At 50.6% G+C, this 25554-nt stretch overlaps 2 pseudogenes; both read left to right on the forward strand.

The window, feature by feature from the left end:
• The first annotated feature begins 2140 nt into the window (after positions 1 to 2140).
• LOC137643395 (5S ribosomal RNA) lies at positions 2141 to 2259 on the forward strand (annotated as a pseudogene).
• Positions 2260 to 6389: 4130 nt separating this feature from the next.
• Positions 6390 to 6508, forward strand: LOC137643394 (5S ribosomal RNA; annotated as a pseudogene).
• The last annotated feature ends 19046 nt before the right edge of the window (positions 6509 to 25554 follow it).

Here is a 25554-nt window from a genome sequence, read left to right on the forward strand (position 1 = left end):
GACCGCCTGCGCTCACCCGCGCGTCCACACGCCCACGTGCCTGCGCGACCGCACGCCCACGTGCCTGCGCGCTCCAATGTTCGCCCGTGCGCGATCCAACGGTTTTCCTTCGCGTGGACCGACGGTGTTTCATCGCGCTGACCGATGGTGTTCCGTCGCGCGAACCGACGGTGTTCCGTCGCGCAAACCGACGGTGTTCTGTCGCGCAAACCGACGGTGTTCTGTCGCGCGAACCGACGGTGTTCCGTCGCGCGAACCGACGGTGTTCCGTCGCGCGAACCAACGGTGTTCCGTCGCGCGAACCAACGGTGTTCCGTCGCGCGAACCGACGGTGTTCCATCGCGCGAACCGATGGTGTTCCATCGCGCGAACGTCGAGTTGATTCCTGCAGTATCCATTGCTCGCCTACGGGTCATCGCTCGCCGACCACCAGCTCTCGCCCTTCCTACCACGCTCGCCCTCCTTCTGCGCTCCTTCGCGCACTTTCGTTTGCGCTCCTGCGTGCCCGTGCATGGGCGCTTCCACGTTCGGCCACGCGCAAACCATTGATTTACCATCGCGCGAGCGCCAGGGCGATTGCGACCGCAATTCCCGTCGGGGTTTCGCAACATGGCCAGCCTGGCGAGTCTTCTGGAGCGTATTTCCAGAACACGGTCCTCACCCCGTAAACGCAGAGCATGGCACATGCAAGAGCAGGAAGAATCTTCAGGGTGGTCTGAGCATTATTCTTCTTTCCAGAACCTGGGTTAGCCCTTCCCCGTCATTCCCTGGAAGGGTTTTGCCAGGGAGCTTTCCGTCCGAGATTTCTCCGTCGGCCAAGGGGTGACTGGTTTACCCCTTCCTCTTCTCCATCTGGTGAAAGGGGCTTACCAGGTCCTTTCCCTCCTCGGTTGCGACCCGAGGTTTTGTACAAGGAAGCTCCAGGAAGATCATGGGTACTTTACTCCTCTCGGGCTCAAGCACCTTGGCGTTTCGTCGCCAAGTTTCGAACTTGCGGGCAAGCTCGATGTTGGACCATCTGGACGCAATGACCGAGGGCTTCCTCTCAGGTGTCTCATCCGTGGATGTCGACAAACTCAGACACCCTTCCATCCTTGGGAAGAGCTTGTTTGTGCCCAAGGACAGAGACATAGACAGCGGTTGTGCGGAGGAAGTCGACTTCCGTTTTCACTCCTCCAAGGCGCTTTCTTCCAGACCCTGCAGGCCTCCAGCGCCTTTCTTTCAGCCTCGTCGGCCTAAGTTATCGGACCGGCTAAGGCAGCTAAGACAAGGTGTCCAGTAGCAGTCCCCTCCTGTCAGGAACAGGTAGCACGTGAGGCTCTCCCGGGGGGGCATAATCCTAGAGGGAGCGGCAGAGTTCACGAACTCTAGGATTGGCAACCTCCCCTTGCAGGTCTCACGCTGGGAGGATGCCTAAGATTACTCATCCGGATAACAGCTTCCCGATGCCGATTCCTGCACGATCTCCGTGATCAGCCAAGGATATCGCGCCTGCCGTCTCTGTCAGCGAATTCAGTGTCACTGAACCTCTATGCCATGGGGTCGGCAAGAGTTTTGCCCGTTTGGGCAGAATGATCCATGCCTTAGGAGTAGGTCCTCCATAGGATCGTCGACGGCTTCACCCCCCGGCTTCTTCAATCGATCCTTTCTCGTAGGAAAGCATCTGAGACGGGAATTCCGTAGTCGACCTCTCAGCTCTGATCAAGTTTGTCAAACAAACTTCGTCCAGCGTGGAACAGCAGAATCGATCAGACTGGTAATGAGGCGGCAGGACTCCTTAGGCCCTGGATCGGAAGGACGGGTACTTTCAGTTTCCATTCCATCCATCTTCCAGGAAGCTCTTGGAATTCAGCCTAGACTACAGGTGTTCCTGCTTAAGATGCGGGGGTGGCGATCCCGCCATGGCATCGCAGGTTTTTCCCCAGAGAACTCTCCCTGCTTTCCTCATGGCCGCTCAGGAGCAGGCTTCCGCCTCCTTCGCCTTTTGGAGGTATGGTCAACTCCGGTAGGCTCGGGTTCGACCTTCTTCAACGCCGGGACAAGCTTCCGGATCCTTACCATGAATGAGGGATCATGGTAATTTGCTAGGAGCCTTTTCTACTTCTGCCTCAACATCTGGAGTATCTAGCCATGATATTGAGTCAACGGCCTTACCCCGTTGGAAACCCCGCTTCTCGTCCGTCCAGCGAGGTTAAGCAACGTCGGGTCTGGTCGGTACTTGGATGGGTGACCGCCTGGGGACGCCAGATGCTGTTGCCTTCTCCTCCGAGCCTTCCCTTCAGTTGACTGTGGCAAGGCTGAGGAGAGTCGCCGTACCTGTTCTCAGTCAAGCAGAGCTTTCAGCCCTACCTTGGAACGTTTCCTAGGTCTCTTTTCCTCATTGACCCGTCTAAAGTCCCGAACGGTCGCCTCAGGATAAGTTCCCTGTGGGGCGGCCCAAGTTCCGGTGGTTTCAAAGCAACGATTAACCGGACTTTCTGGCCCCTATGGGACCAGCGGAACGATTAGACCTGCAATGGGTGTTGACCTATGGAACCTCCTGATAGGAGTGGATATTTTCGTCCTTTCCCCACATTTTTGATGCTGTTCTCGGACTCATCAAAGAAAAGGGGGGGGGGGGGGGCATGTTCCGGTTCAGGCCTATGGTCAGGACCTGAAGGATACCTCTCCATCATTCAGGCAGGCTTAGGGTCCGTATTCTGGCCCCTCTACAGATCCTACAGCTCCTGCCGAGTCGCTCCGTGTGCGACGACTTCATGGTACTGGCTTATTCCAACCAGCAAGGGACGCATTTTCATATCTTCGCATCTTGTAGTAGAGATACTGAGATGATTTGAGATTCTCTCAATACCACTATCGGCTCGCTCATTCCGGACAGAGGAATGTTCTCTCCGACTATCTGAGCAGAGCCTCGCAGATTGAGTGTACCTGGGGGTCTTTGGCCTTTAGTAACCAGCAAGTCCTGGCCTGGGGGACCTGATCGGGAAAGCTTGGAACTTCAAGCTTCCGCTGTTCTTTCCCCCAGTCTCTGACCCTAAGACTCTTTGGCAAGATGCATTCCGGTGATGGTGGGACAACATCGGCGCCTGCGTCTTCCCTCCTTTGTTGTCTCTGAGAATGGGTCTCAACAAGACCAGGTTGTCTGTCAACCTTTCAATGGCCCTGAGAGCTCCACTGGGACTATACGCAGAACGGTTTCCGGACCCTCTGCTTCCCCTGACGGAACTCCCGGGAGAGCTTCTCCCACGGCACAGGCTACTCAAACAACCACACTGCAACATCTTTCACGAGCCGGGCATCGCTTCGGCTTCACGCCTGCAGACACTACGACTCCTCCTCAAGAAGAGGCAACCCGCTACAGTCGCGGGGCGGAGGTCGCGTCATCTGCGATAGTCATCCGCAGGGGTCTACCAGGCGAAGTGGAGAGTCTTCTGTGGTTGGTGTCGTGGGAGATATACCTCTTCCCTTGAGGCCTCTTCTCCAGCAATAACGAACTTATTGCTTTTCGGCGGGAGGAAACTCCTTTCCGCTCTCGGCAGTGAAGCCTGTCGCTCAGTCTTTCCCTGGCCTTCAGGCTGAAAGGAATAAACTTTTTCCTTCCCGCTGGACCTTTCCTTGCTCATGTGAAGCTGCGAACGTCCCTGCCCCCAGTCGGAGTGAGACCTCCAACGTGGAGCATGGTTCGGACTTTTTAGTCCCTTAAGAGATCTTTTCAAGACCCATTACGCCAGGCCTCTGATCGTATTCCGTCTTGGGGCTCCTGCTCACTCTGGCCGCGGCCAGTGTGTAAGCTATCTTCTTGGTCTCGTACGACTCCACCCTTTCTAAGGAATGGGGGAAGGCAACATTCAGGTTCGCTCCTGAGTTGTTGGCTAGACTCAGAATCTTGGGGTCCCGGCCCTTCGGTTCAATTCCTTCAAGATTTCGAGTCACCATTCTGTATCAGATGACCCAAAACCTTCTCCTTCTTGCCAGTAAAGGAATCAAGGGGTTATCTTTGGGAACAGCTGCAGTTTGTCCTCACGTGCAGCCGGGTTGGGAGCACAAGAAGGACTCGGGGGAGAGTCACCAGTATACCTCTTCAGCTCGGACTCAAGGACATTCATCTCGACCTGAATCCAGACCCTCCCCCGTCACGTCGCCCTACAGCACGATGTCGGATACATCGCAACGTCCCTTGCCTTCGAGTAATACTACTCTGTGACGCAGGTGCTACAAGCTGGAGTCTGGAAGCGTCTAATGACCTTCGCAGCCCGCTTCCTGCAGGACGTGACCCACAGGAGTATCGATACGTTTCTATCGCTCTGTGGTGGCTACATAACAGCTGGTCTAACCTCAAGCTCCTTTTTGGACAGGTAGCAGAAGGTTGAGGGCATTGTTATCAGGTTTTAGTCTGCATGAACGAAAGAAGTATGTCTGGCCCTTACTTCTTTCTTCATCATCCCCTCTACTGGGAAGCAGCATCCTGGTCTCTGCATAGCTGACCTCAAACCTCTGCAGGTAAACCATGCTTCCTTGTGTTCTGAGTATTGAGTCAGTACTGTCGCGCGAACCAACGGTGTTCCGTCGCGCGAACCGACGGTGTTCCATCGCGCGAACCGATGGTGTTCCATCGCGCGAACGTCGGGTTGATTCCTGCAGTATCCATTGCTCGCCTACGGGTCATCGCTCGCCAACCACCAGCTCTCGCCCTTCCTACCACGCTCGCCCTCCTTCTGCACTCCTTCGCGCACTTTCGTTTGCGCTCCTGCGTGCCCGCGCATGGGCGCTTCCACGTTCGGCCACGCGCAAACCATTGATTTACCATCGCGCGAGCGCCAGGGCGATTGCGACCGCAATTCCCGTCGGGGTTTCGCAACATGGCCAGCCTGGCGAGTCTTCTGGAGCATATTTCCAGAACACGGTCCTCACCCCGTAAACGCAGAGCATGGTACATGCAAGAGCAGGAAGAATCTTCAGGGTGGTCTGAGCAATATTCTTCTTTCCAGAACCTGGGTTAGCCCTTCCCCGTCATTCCCTGGAAGGGTTTTGCCAGGGAGCTTTCCGTCCGAGATTTCTCCGTCGGCCAAGGGGTGACTGGTTTACCCCTTCCTCTTTTCCATCTGGTGAAAGGGGCTTACCAGGTCCTTTCCCTCCTCGGTTGCGACCCGAGGTTTTGTACAAGGAAGCTCCAGGAAGATCATGGGTACTTTACTCCTCTCGGGCTCAAGCACCTTGGCGTTTCGTCGCCAAGTTTTGAACTTGCGGGCAAGCTCGATGTTGGACCATCTGGACGCAATGACCGAGGGCTTCCTCTCAGGTGTCTCATCCGTGGATGTCGACAAACTCAGACACCCTTCCATCCTTGGGAAGAGCTTGTTTGTGCCCAAGGACAGAGACATAGACAGCGGTTGTGCGGAGGAAGTCGACTTCCGTTTTCACTCCTCCAAGGCGCTTTCTTCCAGACCCTGCAGGCCTCCAGCGCCTTTCTTTCAGCCTCGTCGGCCTAAGTTATCGGACCGGCTAAGGCAGCTAAGACAAGGTGTCCAGTAGCAGTCCCCTCCTGTCAGGAACAGGTAGCACGGGAGGCTCTCCCGGGGGTGCATAATCCTAGAGGGAGCGGCAGAGTTCACGAACTCTAGGATTGGCAACCTCCCCTTGCAGGTCTCACGCTGGGAGGATGCCTAAGATTACTCATCCGGATAACAGCTTCCCGATGCCGATTCCTGCACGATCTCCGTGATCAGCCAAGGATATCGCGCCTGCCGTCTCTGTCAGCGAATTCAGTGTCACTGAACCTCTATGCCATGGGGTCGGCAAGAGTTTTGCCCGTTTGGGCAGAATGATCCATGCCTTAGGAGTAGGTCCTCCATAGGATCGTCGACGGCTTCACCCCCCGGCTTCTTCAATCGATCCTTTCTCGTAGGAAAGCATCTGAGACGGGAATTCCGTAGTCGACCTCTCAGCTCTGATCAAGTTTGTCAAACAAACTTCGTCCAGCGTGGAACAGCAGAATCGATCAGACTGGTAATGAGGCGGCAGGACTCCTTAGGCCCTGGATCGGAAGGACGGGTACTTTCAGTTTCCATTCCATCCATCTTCCAGGAAGCTCTTGGAATTCAGCCTAGACTACAGGTGTTCCTGCTTAAGATGCGGGGTGGCGATCCCGCCATGGCATCGCAGGTTTTTCCCCAGAGAACCCTCCCTGCTCTCCTCATGGCCGCTCAGGAGCAGGCTTCCGCCTCCTTCGCCTTTTGGAGGTATGGTCAACTCCGGTAGGCTCGGGTTCGACCTTCTTCAACGCCGGGACAAGCTTCCGGATCCTTACCATGAATGAGGGATCATGGTAATTTGCTAGGAGCCTTCTCTACTTCTGCCTCAACATCTGGAGTATCTAGCCATGATATTGAGTCAACGGCCTTACCACGTTGGAAACCCCGCTTCTCGTCCGTCCAGCGAGGTTAAGCAACGTCGGGTCTGGTCGGTACTTGGATGGGTGACCGCCTGGGGACGCCAGATGCTGTTGCCTTCTCCTCCGAGCCTTCCCTTCAGTTGACTGTGGCAAGGCTGAGGAGAGTCGCCGTACCTGTTCTCAGTCAAGCAGAGCTTTCAGCCCTACCTTGGAACGTTTCCTAGGTCTCTTTTCCTCATTGACCCGTCTAAAGTCCCGAACGGTCGCCTCAGGATAAGTTCCCTGTGGGGCGGCCCAAGTTCCGGTGGTTTCAAAGCAACGATTAACCGGACTTTCTGGCCCCTATGGGACCAGCGGAACGATTAGACCTGCAATGGGTGTTGACCTATGGAACCTCCTGATAGGAGTGGATATTTTCGTCCTTTCCCCACATTTTTGATGCTGTTCTCGGACTCATCAAAGAAAAGGGGGGGGGGGGGGGGGCATGTTCCGGTTCAGGCCTATGGTCAGGACCTGAAGGATACCTCTCCATCATTCAGGCAGGCTTAGGGTCCGTAGTCTGGCCCCTCTACAGATCCTACAGCTCCTGCCGAGTCGCTCCGTGCGCGACGACTTCATGGTACTGGCTTATTCCAACCAGCAAGGGACGCATTTTCATATCTTCGCATCTTGTAATAGAGATACTGAGATGATTTGAGATTCTCTCAATACCACTATCGGCTCGCTCATTCCGGGCAGAGGAATGTTCTCTCCGACTATCTGAGCAGAGCCTCGCAGATAGAGTGTACCTGGGGGTCTTTGGCCTTTAGTAACCAGCAAGTCCTGGCCTGGGGGACCTGATCGGGAAAGCTTGGAACTTCAAGCTTCTGCTGTTCTTCCCCCCAGTCTCAGACCCTAAGACTCTTTGGCAAGATGCATTCCGGTGATGGTGGGACAACATCGGCGCCTGCGTCTTCCCTCCTTTGGTGTCTGTTGAGAATGGGTCTCAACAAGACCAGGTTGTCTGTCAACCTTTCAATGGCCCTGAGAGCTCCACTGGGACTATACGCAGAACGGTTTCCGGACCCTCTGCTTCCCCTGACGGAACTCCCGGGAGAGCTTCTCCCACGGCACAGGCTACTCAAACAACCACACTGCAACATCTTTCACGAGCCGGGCATCGCTTCGGCTTCACGCCTGCAGACACTACGCCTCCTCCTCAAGAAGAGACAACCCGCTACAGTCGCGGGGCGGAGGTCGCGTCATCTGCGATAGTCATCCGCAGGGGTCTACCAGGCGAAGTGGAGAGTCTTCTGTGGTTGGTGTCGTGGGAGATATACCTCTTCCCTTGAGGCCTCTTCTCCAGCAATAACGAACTTATTGCTTTTCGGCGGGAGGAAACTCCTTTCCGCTCTCGGCAGTGAAGCCTGTCGCTCAGCCTTTTCCTGGCCTTCAGGCTGAAAGGAATAAACTTTTTCCTTCCCGCTGGACCTTTCCTCGCTCATGCGAAGCTGCGAACGTCCCTGCCCCCAGTCGGAGTGAGACCTCCAACATGGAGCATGGTTCGGACTTTTTAGTCCCTTAAGAGATCTTTTCAAGACCCATTACGCCAGGCCTCTGATCGTATTCCGTCTTGGGGCTCCTGCTCACTCTGGCCGCAGCCAGTGTGTAAGCACTCTTCTTGGTCTCGTACGACTCCACCCTTTTCTAAGGAATAGGGGAAGGCAACATTCAGGTTCGCTCCTGAGTTTTTGGCTAGACTCAGAATTTTGGGGTCCCGGCCCTTCGGTCCAATTCCTTCAAGATTTTGAGTCACCATTCTGTATCAGATGACCCAAAACTTTCTCCTTCTTGCCAGTAAAGGAATCAAGGGGTTATCTTTGGGAACAGCTGCAGTTTGTCCTCACGTGCAGCCGGGTTGGGAGCACAAGAAGGACTCGGGGGAGAGTCACCAGTATACCTCTTCAGCTCGGACTCAAGGACATTCATCTCGACCTGAATCCAGACCCTCCCCCGTCACGTCGCCCTACAGCACGATGTCGGATACATCGCAACGTCCCTTGCCTTCGAGTAATACTACTCTGTGACGCAGGTGCTACAAGCTGGAGTCTGGAAGCGTCTAATGACCTTCGCAGCCCGCTTCCTGCAGGACGTGACCCACAGGAGTATCGATACGTTTCTATCGCTCTGTGGTGGCTACATAACAGCTGGTCTAACCTCAAGCTCCTTTTTGGACAGGTAGCAGAAGGTTGAGGGCATTGTTATCAGGTTTTAGTCTGCATGAACGAAAGAAGTATGTCTGGCCCTTACTTCTTTCTTCATCATCCCCTCTACTGGGAAGCAGCATCCTGGTCTCTACATAGCTGACCTCAAACCTCTGCAGGTAAACCATGCTTCCTTGTGTTCCGAGTATTGAGTCAGTACTGTCGCGTCCCCCATACCCTGACGAGGTGGTATTGGGAACGTCCTAACCCAGAGTTCCTTCTGGAACTCCAGGTCAACTGCCTAGGACAGGTCACACTTCTTCCTTCACACACAAGCTTATGTAGGCCACACGGTTCCTTGCGGAGCAAGGAAGGTGCAGGGACTCCTTTTCTCGAGTGCGACTCACTCGGATTCTGAGTCCCCGGGTAAAGTCAAAGCCAGTATGGCTGGGGACTTTCCACCCTTCCTAAGGGGTAAGTCACCCAATGTAAATAGCGTGGTTTGTATTTCGGTTACGGAACAAATGACAAATTCGGAGATAATTTGTATTTTTCCTAACCATACAAACCTTAGCTATTTACATATATTTGCCCGCCAGCCCTGTCCCCCAAGACAAGTACTACCTCTAAGTGAAAGTGAAGCAGTTCACTGGTGTGTGAGGATGGGAGGGGTAGCTAGCTACCACTCCCCTACCCCCCTGCTAACTAGCGCGGGGGTAATACACCCTCATTAAATTCTAATGGCTCGCCATTTCAGCTACGCTAAAAGGTAAACCCAATGTAAATAGCTAAGGTTTGTATGGTTAGGAAAAATACAAATTATCTCCGAATTTGTCATGTTTACGCCTTTTCCCCGTGCTGCCTGATGAGGAGGATGCTCAACAAAGCCAAAACATCGGTCAACCTCTCAATTACTTATAGCTCCACTATGGCATCATGCGGAATGGTTTCCGGACCTTCTGCAACTCCTGACGGAGTCCCCATGAGAACTCCCTCCACGACACATTCTACTCAAATGACCACATGCCAACATATTCCACAAAGCCGTAGCTTCGCTACAACTTCACGCCTGGACACTGTCCAGCATCTCTCTCAGAGAGGATTTTTGCTACAAGTTGCAAACAGGATGTCTGGATATCTGTGGAAATCATCAGCAGCAGTCTACCAGGCAAAGGGGAAAGTCTTATGTGGTTGGTGTCGTGGAAGGAGTATCTCTCTTCTCATTGCCCCTATTCCAGCAATAGTGGAGTTCCTTGCGTATTTGCCTTTTATTATTGTCAGTAAAAGGCTATCGGTCAGCCTTAAGACTCGCCTTTAGACTGAATGGAATGGATATCTCCTCATCGCAGGAACTTTCTTTGCTCATACGGAATTCCCATGGAACGTGGTTCAAGTTCACAGGTCTCTGAAGAGACCTCTCTATGAACCATTATGCCAGCCAACAGATCTCCACCTGACTTTTAAGGTGGCGTTCCTACTAGCTTTGGCTTCGGCCAAGCGAATCGGTGAACTTCATGGTCTCCCATATAACATCGCCAATTTAAGGGGATAAGGAGAGGTAATGTTCAGCTTCGTCCCTGAGTTTGTTGCCAAGACTCAGAATCCGGGGAGTGTTGGATCCCCGATTCGACTCCTGGATTTTGAGTATCCGCTCTGTAACTGATGACCTTGATCATCTCCTACTCTGCCCAGTGAGAAGTTTGAGGCTTCACCTGAAGAGAACAGCCGCAGCCCATCCCTGTGTTCCTGCACTCTTTGTCAGCACAGGGAGAAACAAGAGGAGGGTCACTAAAAACACCATCTCTGCCTAGATTTGCAAGGTCATAGACCATGCCCTGAATTCAAACCCTCCTTCACATCGCCTCAGAGCTCACGATGTTAGGGGCGTAGCTATGTCTCTGGCATTTAAGAGAAACTCTTCAGTGACGCAGGTTCTACAGGCTGGGATGTGGAAACGTCAAAATACGTTCACAACTCACTACCTGCAAGATGTGACCCACAGGAGGCTTGATGCGTTCTCTATCGGCCCTGTGGTGGCTGCACAACAGCTGGTATAATACCTCAAGCTCCTTATTGGACAAGTAGCAGAAGGTTGAGGGCCCTGTTACCCGGTTTTAGTCTGCGTGAATGAGAAGGTTTGACTTATTCTAATTCTTTTCTTCATCCTCCCTTCTCTTTGGGAGAGCAGCATCTTGTGTTCTCTGCATAAGCTGACCTCAAACCATGCTTCCTTGTGTAACTAGTATTAAGATAATACTGTTGCATCCCCATACCCTGGGGAGATGGTATTGGGAAAGTCTTGGTTACAACAGTTTTTCCTACAAATGACTCGGAATAACTTTTTCCTGGACAGTCACACTTCTAATATCTCAACACAGCTTGCGTAGGCCGCGAACCTTGCGTAGCAAGGTTTTAGCTAGGTGCAGGGACTCCTTATTTTTGGGCTCAGGCCATGTCGTCCTGATGGAAGTTCCTTCGTTAGTAGCTTCCTAGGTTATATTTGACTACAGTGATATATCCCAGAGAATTTACCAAAGGTATCTAGAATTCTAACTCCTGGAGCGAATATCCCTTAAAGATTTTTTTTTTTTAAAAGGGATATCGCATATCAGAGAACGTATTCTTGACACGTCGCATAGCTATCTACACCCCCTAATAGCGTTTTCGCTTTGAGGGGAAAGTGGCAAGAATATAGGAGAGCTGTTATTAAGGCAACGCTCTTACTGTACTGTAAACAGGTGCCACCCCGCCACCGTGTGGCGCCATCTAGCCATTCTTTCCCTTGTAGCTTTGCTGACCGGTGTTTATCCCGTGTTATCTCTAGCTATTTTGGACTTATTTCGTTGCTATGATGTCTTCACCAGCCTCATCTGCTTCTGGAAAGTTAAGTAATATCCTTGAATTGTGTAAATGTAAGCTCTTGCCAGTTTTACTCTTCGATTGAGATCGTAATTAACGTAACAAGAGCTGTTGCCAGCCGGATGGCGTCATGGATGCGGTCGTTCTTTCTGTACATTTAGTTAGCCAGAACAACTTTCCCGGCATCGCTTGCTTTTTAACTTTAGCTATTTAGCAATTTAGCTAGGGATTCTTATATTATGTCCTTGTTGTCATGGATTTGGCTATTATGATTGAGCCTCACGAGTGCTAGGCTTCCTATCCTAGGCACCTTCACACTTCATGCATGATATAACCTTCCTGGTAAAGTTTTATTGAAGCTCAGGCACTATTCTATACATGTAAGATATTACTGCATAAAATTTTCCTCTTCCAAGATAGTATACGAGAGTTTCGGTGAACGATTCTCACTGCACCTAGGCTACTAGCCTAGGGGCTTTAGTATACTTTCATACATGTCCTCAGTTGCTCTTGTATTGTCTTTTAAGGGGAGACTGACACCTCCTATACCTTTCAAGCCAATACCAATCTCCTGGTGGGATTTAAGAGCAATTCCTCTCCCCTCTGACTAGCCTAGGCTATCCTTGGTTAGCTTTGCCCTGAACTGAGTTCTGGCAAATCTTTACTGGGGTGTTCCGTTTCTTTCTCTTAACCACTGAGTCGGTTTTGAGCTTAGAACGGGACATCAGAGTAGAATGTTAGTGTTTGGCAACCGCCCTTCTTGGTGAAATGATTTCCCAAGTCAGGTTAGGTTGCCCTTACAGGAGGCTAGACCTCCCTAGTCCGTACCCTGGAGGTCTTATATGACAATTCCTCCTCCCATGGCCTAGCAGACAGTCCTGTGCTGGTAGATCTTAAGCCGAAGAATTGTTTTCTTCCCCTGCCTGAGATCTCTGGTACGAGATTCTGTTCCCTTTTTAGATTGCTTCCTGTGTGCCGCCTTCTCGCTTAGACTAACCCAACCTGGGGAATTGAATTCCCCAACTATGAGGTCGTCTACTATGGGATCAGAATCGTCCATGTCGGTAGTGCCTTCGGGTATTACCTCACCTATAGGACCCTTGCCCCTCCCCTGCTGTCCCTTCTGTGTTGGCCTAGCCATCACACACCCAGGCCGTCATTCTACATTCGACCCTATGGGTAGTCTGAAGAATTGGCCTGAGGTCCCCTGCCTGCCCTCTTTCTTAGAGTGTTCTTCAGTCCTCCCTTGGACTGCCTTCCATATCCATGCTACCAGTATGGATGGGATATGGTTGGATGGAAGCCCGAATTTAATTCCCCCTTCCATTTGAACCCTCATTCTGGATGTAGGCCGGCAAGGCTGAGCCTTTGCCTTCCTCCATCCTTTCTTTTCCTTTGCCTTTCCTCATCCTGGGCCGTCTGCCGGCAGCCATGTTGGACGCCTGCCGGCAGTTAGCTCTGCCACCACTTGCCTTGGGCGCCGCTGATCAACGACTAACAGCAATAGGCATGCTCTGACCGGCCGCCGGCAACTATGTTGTCTGCCGGCGGCCGGCCACCGGCCACCCAAAGTCTAGACATTTAGCTGCTGGGTCCTACTTGATAGAGGGACCCTTTGGCTGCCGGCGGCAGAGCAGCTGCCGGCGACCTGCCGCCCATCATCCTGAAGGCAGTGCTTACCTTCAATAGTTCAGAACATGCCGGCATATGCCGGTAGGCACGGTAGTACTGGCGGCATGCCGCCAGCAGAGCAACTGCCGGCAACCTGCCGCCCATCACCCTAAAGGCAGTGCTTACCTTCAATAGCCCAGAACATGCCGGCATATGGCGACAGGCACAGCAGTACTGGCGGCATGCCGTCGACAGTCAGTGCTGTACTGTAGCCCATACTATTTTTTCCAACCTACAAGGTGCTCATGGGCAGCCTATTGTGAGACCATCACATTTAAGAGAGTGATTCTCTCTGCTTTTTAATGGTTAACAACCATTACCAAACCCCCAATATTGAATCTAGAAGACAGTGTTAAGAAGACACTTTATATCCAAGGATATTATCTTCCCCAAAATTCGTTGAGAATTTACTATTCAATATTGAAGGAGGTCATAGCAATGGGCTGGACAGGAGACACAAGTAGGTGTCTTTTCCTTTTTCTAGCTTACCCTATCCTAAGCTATATATTTTTAAAGATATGTATGATGAAATCTGAGAATTTCACCGAATACTCATATGCTTTTCTTTCTTTACAGGAGGAGCATCCCGAGTGCAGGAACAACGTCTGCAGTAGGAACTTCTACGGCCATGACATGTGCAGGGCCCACGCTCGCTGCGCAGTCACGAAGAGATCTCTTAAGTATTGGGACCCACAGGTATGTACCGTTTGTGAAAAACTGGTAAGAGAGGCTTTTGATGATCAAAAGTCTACAGAGTCAAGGGATGCAGCAAGAGAGACGCTGCGAAAATGGGTCAGGGGTTTTCAGAAGAACACCTCTGGCCCATACCTTCCTAATGAGAGGATGAGGGACTGTCTGTTCCCTAGGGCATCTTCGGATACAATCGTTCCCCAGGCTCAACCCGAGATTCCCCTCGTCCAGATTCCGATAGAATCTGTTGTATCGGATGCCTTGAAGGGCATCCAACTAGAGGACAACATGTTGGTTGTCTCAGAGGAGACTGAACACAATCTCCTGGTGGAAGAACTAGAACAGGAGGATGACGTACCCCCTGAAGGTGAAACCGAGAAAGCCGAAACAATTTCAGTGTCTTCTGCTACGGTGGCCGAGCCGGTGCCTTCGACCTCTTCTTCTGCCCCCCAGTTAGATTCGATCACGAGTATGTTGCATTCACTTTTGTCCATGTTCCAGGACATGCAAAAGAAATCGTCTGAGAAGGAGGCTTCTTTTCAGACGGAGATGCACCAGGTTGTGGCAACGGGTTTAGCCCTGAAGAAGCTAAACATCAAGGATCTTCCTGCTTTCTCTGACGTCAATCCTTGGAGGTATGCGGAGCATATGCCGATGTCAGGAGGGAAGATCTTCCTCTCCGAGAAACTGGGCACTGTCCCAGTAGATGATGTAGAGTTCTGGCCCAGCAAAGGGGCCTATCCGGATTGCTATGTCCGCCTGAGGACGGAACCTTCGTCCAAAGAGGAGACAGAGCCGAAAGAGGTCATCGTTCTTGACCTCCCCAAGGCCCAGGCCTTACTTACCAACACCTTGAAAGAGAGGGCCTTTACTAGCTCCAAGGTGCCGGCTCTCAGCAAAAAGCACCCTTCCTTTATTGCTGATCCCTCTCTTGCCTTTCCCTTTATGGACAAAGGGTTTAAGGCCGCCTTAAAGGCGGTTGAGGCAGGAAAACCCTGTCTTACACTCGAAGAGTGTAGACCTTTTTCCCTCGCCTTTCCATCGGATGACACGGAATGGAAAGATGTGCACAACACTTTCACAGTCGGGAAGCTGGAGGCAGACATTGCCGGACGACAGTTCGGCGAAGACCTCCCCAAGCTGTCGGACTTTCTCCTGCGCAGAGAGCAGGAGACAAAAGAACGTCTTGCCACTTCTATGTCTCTGCAGACGGGGCTAGAGACAATGGCAAGCATATCGGAAACCCCAGATATGTACATGGTTTTCCCCAAGGCTCATCTGGCGACGGTCACCAAGGACCTGTTCAACTTTATCAAAGCCCGAAGGGCTTGCAGGAAGTTCGTGTTCGCCTCGGCTGCGGTGAGGCACGAACCAAGGAAGCTGATAGCTTCCAACATCTGGGGAAAAGACCTCTTCCCAAGCGAGGTGGTCAAAGAGGTCGTGGACAAAGCCGCAACGGAGAATAGGAGAGGAGAGAAAGTCTTCCGCTGAAGAGGGTCCCCAGCCAAAAAGGAAGACGAAACGACCAAGAGTGCCCTCTCGTCCCAGGGAACAACAACAGCTTCCCATGGCCACGGTGCAACAGACGGTAGCACAACCAACCACCACCTTCCAGCTGGTCCCCCAGACAGTGGCGACACAGTCGCCCGCTTTCACCCCAGCTTTCGAAAGGCAGTCAACGACCTTTAGGCCGAAGTCTCGAGGTTCCTTTCGAGGATCCTCTAAACACCCCTCCAGAGGCAGGGGCAACAGAGGTGGACGTGGACGTGGCCAAGGAGGTAAATCCTCCAACCACATTCAAAGTGAGATGCTACCGGTAGGAGGGAGACTTCTCCTCTTTCGGGATCGCTGGACCTTCGATCCCTGGGCCCACAGCCTAGTCAAGAATGGACTAGGGTGGAGTTGGAACACAACTCTACCAAACTTCCCTCAATTCTTCCAACACTCAACCCCCATATTGGAAGAATATGTTCAGGAACTCTTAAACAAGAGAGTTATAAGAAGGGCGAAGTCCATCAAATTCCAAGAAGGCTAATTTGTGCTCCGAAGAAGGACTCGGAAAAACTCAGTCATTCTGGACCTATCACCACTCAACAAGTTCATAGTGAACTATAAGTTCAGAAAGCTGATGCTTCAACACATAAGGACCCTTTTGCCCAAACAGGCATATACAGTCTCCATAGACATGACGGATGCGTACTGGCACGTCCCAATCAACCGTCAAGTTTCCCCCTACCTAGGGTTCAAACTACAGAAAAGACAGTACGTCTTCAGAGCCATGCCCTTTGGCCTAAACATAGCTCCAAGGGTATTCACCAAGCTTGCGAATGCAGTCATTCATCAATTACACCTAAAAGGAATTCAGGTGGTAGCCTAGCTGGACGACTGGCTGGTGTGGGCAGCATCCAAGGAGGAGTGCACGCAAGCCTCCAAGGAAGTGATCCAGTTCCTGGAACACCTAGGATTCAAGATCAACTTGGAAAAGTCTCGTCTTTCTCCAGCTCAAACGTTCCAGTGGCTGGGTGTTCACTGGGACTTACAGTCACACTGCCTTTCCATTCCATCAAAGAAGAGGAAAGAGATAGCGAGATCTGTCAAGAGACTCCTTCAATCCACCTGGATATCAAGAAGGCAACAGGAGAGTGTGTTGGGGTCCCTCCAGTTTGCCTCAGTGACAGACCCAGTGTTGAGAGCACAATTAAAAGATGCATCAGGAGTTTGCAGAAAATACGCATCAAACGCTCGAAGAGATCTAAAGAGACTTATACCAAATCGTCTGCGATCCCTACTCAAGCCATGGTCGGAGGTCAGGAAACTAAAGAAGAAGGTACCCTAGCAACCACCTCCACCGTCAGCCACCGTTCACACGGATGCCTCAAAGGAAGGGTGGGGAGGCCACTCTCATCATCGGAAAGTCCAAGGAACCTGGTCTCCCCTCTTCACAACCTTTCACATCAACTTTCTGGAAGCCATGGCAGTTTTTCTCTCACTGAAGAAACTGAAACTTCGCTGTTCGATCCACATCCGTCTGGTTCTAGACAGCGAGGTTGTAATGAGATGCCTAAATCGACAGGGCTCGAGATCGCCTCAATTCAATCAAGTAATACTGGCCATCCTCCGACTAGCGGAGAAGAAGAGATGGCACTTGTCAGCAGTCCACCTTCAAGGTTTCCGCAATGTGACGGCGGACGCTCTTTCCAGGTTCAACCCAGTAGAATCAGAATGGTCCCGAGACGCAAGATCATTCTCCTTCATCTTACGCAAAGTCCCAGGACTGCAGATAGACCTCTTTGCAACGAGCGACAACAAGACGTTACCCCGGTATGTAGCCCCGTACGAGGATCCTCTTGCGGAAGCGACGGATGCGATGTCTATAGATTGGAACAGATGGTCCAAGATATACCTGTTCCCTCCAACCAACCTTCTGCTGAAAGTCCTCGACGAGCTGAGATCCTTTCACGGGACAGCAGCGATAGTGGCCCACAAGTGGCCCACAAGTGGCCCAACAGCGTTTGGTTCCCCCTAGTAACGGAACTATGCCTGAAGCTGATCCCGTTGCCGGATCCAGTTCTGACTCAGCAAGTGCAGAAATTGACTATCTCAGCTTCATCACAGAAGTCCCGGAACCTTCATCTCATGATTTTCTCACCTTAGCAGTCAAGAAAAGGTTTGGGATTTCAAGGGACAGTATTGACTTCTTAGAAGAATACAAGTCAAAGTCAACAAGAAGACAATATGAGTCTTCCTGGAAGAAATGGGTGGCCTTTGTCAAGGCAAAGAAACCTAAGGAGATTCCTACAGATTTTTGTTTGTCCTTCTTCATCCATCTCCATGAACAAGGTGTAGCAGCCAATACGATCACTACGTGCAAATCTGCCCTAACCAGACCAGTGCTTTACGCCTTCCAGGTAGACTTCTCTAACGAAATCTTCAACAAGATTCCAAAAGCCTGCGCTAAACTTCGGCCCGCAGCCCCTCCAAAGCCCATTGCATGGTCTCTGGACAAGGTTCTTCACTTAGCATCAACTCTGAACAAGGAAGATTGTTCTCTAAAGGACTTGACTCAAAAGGTGATATTCTTTTTGGGCTCAGGCCATGTCGTCCTGATGGAAGTTCCTATAGGGTAGCTTCCTTGGGTATATTTGACTACGGTGATATTCCCAGAGAATTTACCTTAAGGTATCCAGAATTCTAACTCCTGGAGCGAATATCCCTAAATAGATTTAACCAGGGATATTGCATAATATCAGAGGACTTATTCTTGACATGCCACATAGCAATCTACACCCCGAACAGAATTAACACTTCGAGGGGTCAAAGTGGCAAGAAAATGAAAAAAAAGAATGAAAGGAGAGCCGCTGACAAGGCACCTCTCCTATCTCGCTTCGAGTGCGTACATAGCGCCGCCGACGGCGCCATCTGTATTCCTTTTTGCGTAGCTCAACAACTCGGTGTTTTCCCTGTGTTTACTCATAAATCTTGGATTATTTCAACCTTATGATGCTTTCTCCAGCCTCTTCTGCCTCTGGAAAGTTGAGTATTATCTTTATTATGTATAAATGTAAGCTCTTGGTGTTTTTAAGATAATTCGATAGCGATATTTTCGTTACAAGAGCTGTTGCCTACCGAAGGCGTCCTGGACGCTGTCGCTCGCCATGCATGAGTTATTTAGTTAGCCAGAGCGACGTTCCCGGCCCTTATGCTTTAATAATTTTAGCTATTTAGCTTTACATAGGAATTCTTTATATGATGCTATTAGTATTTCTGTTTCGGCGAGTGAATTACCGATCCTAGCCTACGCTAGGCTTCGTAGCCTAGACGTTTGGCCCTAGTACTTTCATGCATGATATTCAGATTTCCGAGCATTTTAGAATTTATTGAAGCTTTAGGCAGTTTTATACATATAAGATATTGTTGATATTTCTTCCAAGATCGTATACGAGAGAGTTTCGGTGATTTAGGTAATCGATTCTCTTCGCGCCTAGGCTAGTTGCCTATGGAGCCTTAGTATACTTTCACACACTCCCCGGTTGCTCTTTTCTCCTCGGAGAACAAGCGTAATCCCTTTTCCCTCTGTTTAAGCCTTAGGCTTAACCCTAATGGTGTATCTGAATAAATATTTAGATATAACTATATTAGGGTGTTTCTGTTCTTTCCTGTTTCCAGAGAATCTGGCTTCAGGAGGGGGCAGGACATCAGAGTTTTTAGTCTGGGTATGTTTCTTTCTAGCATAGAGAATGAGATTCCTCTGCTAGACCAGGGGCAGACACAGGAGGCTTAGCCTCCCTAGACCACTTCTGAAGGTTTCTGTACGAGATGATCCCTTCTTCTAGTGATCTAGCAGACTAGTCCAGTGTTGTTGTTCTCGGTTTGAAGGATAAGATTCTTCTTTCCCTTGTGAATAACAACACCATACTTTGTTTTAGTACTGAGGGAGATGGCAAGTATTGCCGGCCCCCCTCCCATGATTCCCCCTAGGCTAGGATGAGCTTTCTTGGCTGCGGGGTGATCTATTACTAAAGCAGAGTTTGTAGGACCCTCTTCCCCCCTTCCCCCCCCTTTCCTTAGTAATGGCCTAGCCATTACATCTCTTGGCCGTTGTTCTACATCTGTACCTAGTATAGGTTAAGATATGGAGCTGACTCAGTCCCTTGCCGGCCGGCAAGTTCGTGCCGGCCAGCAAAGGCCTAACTTTTGTAGAGTGTTCCCCAGACCTCCCTTGGTCTCACATCCATGTCTGTCTGTAGAGCCAGGCGGCATTGGATAGAAGGAAGCCTGAATATACATTCTCCCCTTCCTTATGTTCACTCTTTCTGGATGCCGGGCTGTAAGGCAGTGCCGTCTTATATCCTTACATCCATTATGTTTCTCTTCTAGTGTTTGTACCCAAGCCCGACTGCCGTCCTGAGTGGCTGGCAGCCGGACAGGTGGAAGTTCTCTGGTACTTTTCTGCTGCCGGCCGGCATAGGTAGCATACCATTGCCGGCCGGCAACAGAAGCACACCATAAGATCTGCCGGCCGCTACGATTGGCTGCCGGGTACTAGCATTTATAGTTGCCAGCCGGCAGACACTGCCGGCCAGCACACACATTTGAACCAGCGATCTTCCACCCAATAGTCTAAAGGTAGTATACCTTGGAACTAATTTAAGGTACGTGCCGGCCGGCACGTTATATTATATACAGTAGCCAGTATTTTTACAGTATAGTATATACTGCATGGAGAAAACTATAGTATAGAATATATTATAACACTTAAGTTTTTCCAACATTCTTGTGTTGTCTTGTACAGCCTTTTGTGAAACCATACAGATGAAGAAGTGAGTTCTTTCTTTATTAACTATCCAGTACTATTGAAATTATTTATATTGGTGTGAGCTAGCGAGAGGGTAGTTAACCCTCGTTAAAAATCTAATGACTCGCCATTTCAGCTACGCCGAAAGTAATACCCCATGTAAATAGCGTGGTTTGTATTTCGGTTACGGAACAAATAACTTTTTGGGTCATATCCTTTAGAGCACACTCCTCATTGTTCATCAGTGAAGCAAAATGAAGAACTTTATCTAGAGACCATGAAATGGGTTTCGGAGGTGCAGATGGTCTGAGCCTAGCACAGGCCTTCGGAATTTTGTTAAAAATATCGTTAGAGAGGTCGACCTGGAAGGCATATAGAATAGGTCTTGTCAAGGCGGATTTACACGTTGATATTGTGTTGGCTGCTAAGCCTTGACCATGGAGGTGGATGAAGAATGATAAGCAGAAGTCCGTAGAAATCTCCTTAGGTTTCTTCGCCTTGACAAAGGACACCCACTTCCTCCATGATGACTCAGATTGTCTTCTGGTGGATTTGGACTTATATTCCTCTAAAAAGTCTATACTATCTCTTGATATCCCGAAACGCTTTCTCACTGCTAGGGAGAGAAAATCATGAGCTGCAGGTTCCGGGTTTTCTGTGATGAAGCGCAGACAGTCGACTTCTGAACTCGCTGAGTCAAAACTGGATCCGGTAGCGGTAGAAACTTCAGCTGTAGTTCTAATGCCAGAGGGAACCATACGCTGTTCAGCCACTTGTGAGCCACTACTGCCGCTTTTCCCTTGAAAGATCTCAGTTTGGCGAGGACCCTCAATAGAAGGTTGTGAGGAGGGAACAGGTAAATCCTGGACCATCTGTTCCAGTCGAGGGACATAGCATCCACTGCTTCCGCTAGGGGATCCTCGTACGGGGACACGTAGAGAGGTAACTTCTTGTTGTCTTTCGTCGCAAAGAGGTCTATCTGCAGTTCTGGGACTTGACTCAAGATGAAAGAGAATGATCCTGCGTCTAGTGACCATTCTGACTCTATCGGCGTGAGCCTGGATAGAGCGTCCGCCGTCACATTGCGGACTCCTTGAAGGTGAACTGCTGACAAGTGCCATCTCTTCTTCTCCACTAGCCGGAAGATGGCCAACATCACTTGGTTGAGATGAGGTGACCTCAATCCTTGTCGATTCAGGCATCTCACTATCACCTCGCTGTCTAGTACCAGTCTTATGTGGATCGAGTGGCGAGGGGACTTTCTTCAATGTAAGAAGTACTGCCATGACTTCCAGAAAGTTTGTGAAATTTCTTGAATAGGTTGGACCAGGTTCCTTGGGCCTTCTTTCGGTGAGAATGACCTCCCCATCCTTCCTTCGAGGCATCTGTATGAATAGTCATAGAGGGGGGAGGTGGCTGAAGCACCGATTTCTTCAGTTGTTTGGCTTTGGACCACGGCTTGAGAAGCGTTCGCAGACGAGTCGGTATTGGTCTTATCAGATCTCTTCGCGCGTTTGATGCATATTTTCTCCAAACTCCGGTTGCATCCTCTAGCTGTGCTCTTAGTACTGGGTCTGTTACAGAGGCAAACTGGAGAGCGCCCAGCACTCTCTCCTGTTCACGTCTTGATATCCTTTTGGAATCCAGAAGTCTCTTGACAGAACCTGCTATTTCCTTCCTCTTCTTTACAGGGATGGAAAGTTGGTGTGACAGTAAGTCCCAGTGGATTCCCAGCCACTGAAACTTTTTTGAGATGGAGAAAGCAGAGACTTTTTTCTGTTGATCTTGAAACCTAGATGTTCCAGGAACTGGATCACCTGCTGGGAAGCTTGCATGCACTCTGTCTTGGATTCTGCTCACACCAGCCAGTCGTCCAGGTAGGCCACTACTTGGATTCCCTTTAGGCGTAATTGTTTGAGAGCTGCGTTTGCCAGCTTCGTGAAGATCCTTGGGGCTATGTTTAGCCCGAATGGCATGGCTCTGAAGGCGTAGAGTCTTTGTTGTAGCTTGAATCCTAGGTAGGAGGAGAGGTGACGACTGATTGGCATGTGCCAATAAGCGTTTGACAAGTCTATGGAGACGGTAAATGCCCGCTTGGGTAGTAAGGTCCTTATGTGTTGCAGTGTTAGCATCTTGAACTTGTAGTTCACTATGAACTTGTTGAGTGGCGACAAGTCCAGAATGACTCTGAGTTTTTCTGAGTCCTTCTTTGGAACACAAAACAGCCTTCCTTGGAACTTGATGGACTTTACCCTTCGGATTACTCTTTTCTCCAAGAGTTCTCGAATGTATTCTTCCAGAACGGAGGTAGAGTGTTGGAAGAATTTTGCCGTTACCTCCAGGCACTCTGACTTCTGTCGCCCCTCCTCGCGAGGAATTAGCGCAACCGGAAGATTCCTCGGAAGAGCAACCATCAAAGGACATAGAGTCCTCCTATCTGAGGGCTCTAAGAACTATGGGTAATATCTTAGGCCTCGGCGATCTACATTTGTCGCCTCGACATACCGATGCTCCAGCTTTAGACAGACTATGTCGTCCTCTACCAAACCCCAAGACGGATTCGGGGGAAACAGGTTCCTTGAAGTCGCAAGGATCCCATAAACTTCTACAATTCCCGTTTTTGAGGCAAAAGCGCTTTTACAAGGTCAGAGACGCCAACCCTTCTCCTCTGACTCTGGATCCCCTCACAGCGAGGTTCACACCTGGCTGCTCTTCAGAGAGACTCTCTTCTCTCCCAGTCTCCTTCACTGCCACAGAAGCCTCGGCAATGGAAGCAGCGTCAATGTCCCTTCTGGAGGCATTACCCTGGTTTGACATGTGGTTAGGTACAGTCGGCTACCTAGTGAGTTACGAAGACCTATCAAACCAAAACTCCATGCAGTCCCTACAGGAAGTCCTAGCTGCTGGGGCCAAGACAATGGACTTCCTAACTACTACAACTGCAACCACGTGGGGCAATTGGGTCCTCAAAAGGAGGGAATCAGTAGTTTCCAGACTTCATAGGAGCATCGGTAAGGCCGAGAAATCAGATTTGAGAAACTCGGACCTTCTGCAACCTCTCCTCTTTTCTAAACAAGCAGTTTCCTCTGCCTTAGAGACTTGGAGGAAAGAGACGCAGGACACTGCGTTGCAAAAGGCTGCCTCCCTTTGCACAGTGCAACACCAGCCAACTCCACAACCGCAACTCCACTTCCAGCCTAGAGCCTCAGCCGCCCCTCTTTTATTGCCAGACCTATGGGCAGAGGAAAGTTGGCTCCTCCCAAGGCTAAAGGCAGAGGGAGGAACCCTAGACAGAAATATGGTCACAGCTCCCCCCTCGCAGTGCGTAGGGGGATGCCTGCAGGGGAGTTGGAGAAGGTGGAAGGCTATGGGGGCCATGCAATGGACCATCAAGGTGCTTTGTTGGGGGTACCGCATCCCCTTCATGGGCTCTCCTCCTCCTCTAATTCTTCCCCCGATCTCGTCCTCCCAGGTCCCTCAGGATCCCGGGAAACAGCAAGCCCTAGCTCGGGAGACCCAGAACATGCTTCCAAAAAGGCGCCATACAAGAGGTCTCCAACACTCTGGGGTTTTTCAGTCACCTCTTTCTGGTAGAGAAAGCCTCGGGAGGTTGGAGACCAGTAATCGATCTCTCTACCTTGAATCAGTTTGTGAAGCAAACTCCATTCAAAATGGAGACAGCAGCCTCAGTGATCCAAGCGGTGCGTACAGGAGACTTTATGGCATCTGTGGACTTAAAAGACGCATATTTCCAAGTGCCGATCCATCGCACATCTCGGAAATTCCTGCGCTTTCTGGTTCAGGGTCGAATCTTCGAGTTCAAAGTCCTATGCTTCGGCCTCTTGACCACCCCACCAGTCTTTAAGAGGGTTTTCGAGCTCGTTTCCTCGTGGGCTCACAAGCACGGGATACGACTGCCACGGTACCTAGACGATTGGCTACTCCTGGCCTCGTCCAGGGAGCTAGCTCTGGATCACCTGAGAAGACTTCTAGACCTTTGCAAGGACATGGGGATCCTTGTAAACACACAGAAGTCTTCATTGATTCCAACCCAAGTCTTAAACTATCTGGGTATGTCCATCAACACCCAGGTAGGGAGAGTGTTCCCTTTGGAAGACAGTCTTCGGAGACTGGAACAATCCATCGCCCAACTCTTGTCTCTACTGCTGCCGACAGCCAAGTCATGGCAGAGAATTCTGGGCCATCTTTCCTCCCTGGAAAAACTAGTTCCATGCGGAAGATCAAGAATGAGAAGTCTCCAGTGGCATCTGAAGACCCATTGGTCTCAAAAGATCGATTCCCCATTCTTGTCAGTGGAGGTTCCAGCTCTGGTGTTGCAAGATCTTCATTGGTGGTCAACCAGAAAGAATACCCAAAAGGGCATTCCCCTCCAAAGCACCAGTCCGAAGTTAAAACTTTTCGGACGCATCTCTACAGGGCTGGGGTTCCCACCTAGGCCCGAAATTAGCATCAGGAGTTTGGTCTCCGAGAGAACAAACTCTCCACATAAATCACCTGGAATTATTAGCAGCCTGGAAAGGCCTAAAATACTTTGTAAAAGATCTACAAGGACAAGAGGTGGTGCTGATGAGCAACAACTCCACAACCATCTCGTACATCAACAAACAAGGGGGTACTCTGGCAAGAGACCTTTGTCTGCTAGCAGTCCAGATTTGCCAGTGGGCGGAAAGTCACATTTCTCTCACAGCCAGAGAAACATCGTAGCGGATCAACTGAGCAGGCATCACCAAGTGTTGAGTGGCGAATGGTCTTTGGATTCTCGAGTAGTGAAGACAGTAATAGCTTTGTGGGGTTTCCCTACAATAGACCTGTTCGCCACTTCTCTGAATGCGAAACTTCCCCGCTACGGGTCCCCAGTTCCAGACCATCAGGCAGCGATCCAGGACGCCCTTCAACATTCTTGGGACAACCTGGACGCATACGCCTTTCCACCCTTTTGCCTGCTCAGAAGGGTGATTAACAAACTCAGGACCTCCCGGAACTGCAAGCTAACCCTAATAGCTCCGGCATGGCCAAGCAGAGAATGGTACGCAGACCTTCTTTCTCTGCTGGTTCAGGTTCCAAGGTTTCTTCCTCCAGAACCCCTTCTACTGACGCAGCCACACAGTGGTGTCCCCCACGGGAGAATCCCCTTCCTGAAGCTTCACGTCTGGAGGCTGTCCAGTCACTCCTCAGGAGCAGAGGCTTTTCAGGGAAGGTGGCTGAGCACATGTCCAGGCACCTGCGCCAATCTTCCACAAACCTCTACCAAGCAAGATGGAGAGTGTTTGCAGCTTGGTGTAGAGGGCGAGGCGTGTCTCCACTCGATCCCTCTCTTCCATTAGTGGCAGACTTCCTTGTGTACCTCAGAGGAAAATCTCCTTTCAGTCTCGGCAATTTAAGGCTATCGTTCAGCCTCAATCCTCATCTGTAGACTGAGAGGGGTTGACCTTTCCACCTCAGAA

The sequence above is a fragment of the Palaemon carinicauda genome, chromosome 6, assembly GCF_036898095.1.
Source record: "Palaemon carinicauda isolate YSFRI2023 chromosome 6, ASM3689809v2, whole genome shotgun sequence".
Taxonomy (NCBI): Eukaryota; Metazoa; Arthropoda; class Malacostraca; order Decapoda; family Palaemonidae; genus Palaemon; species Palaemon carinicauda.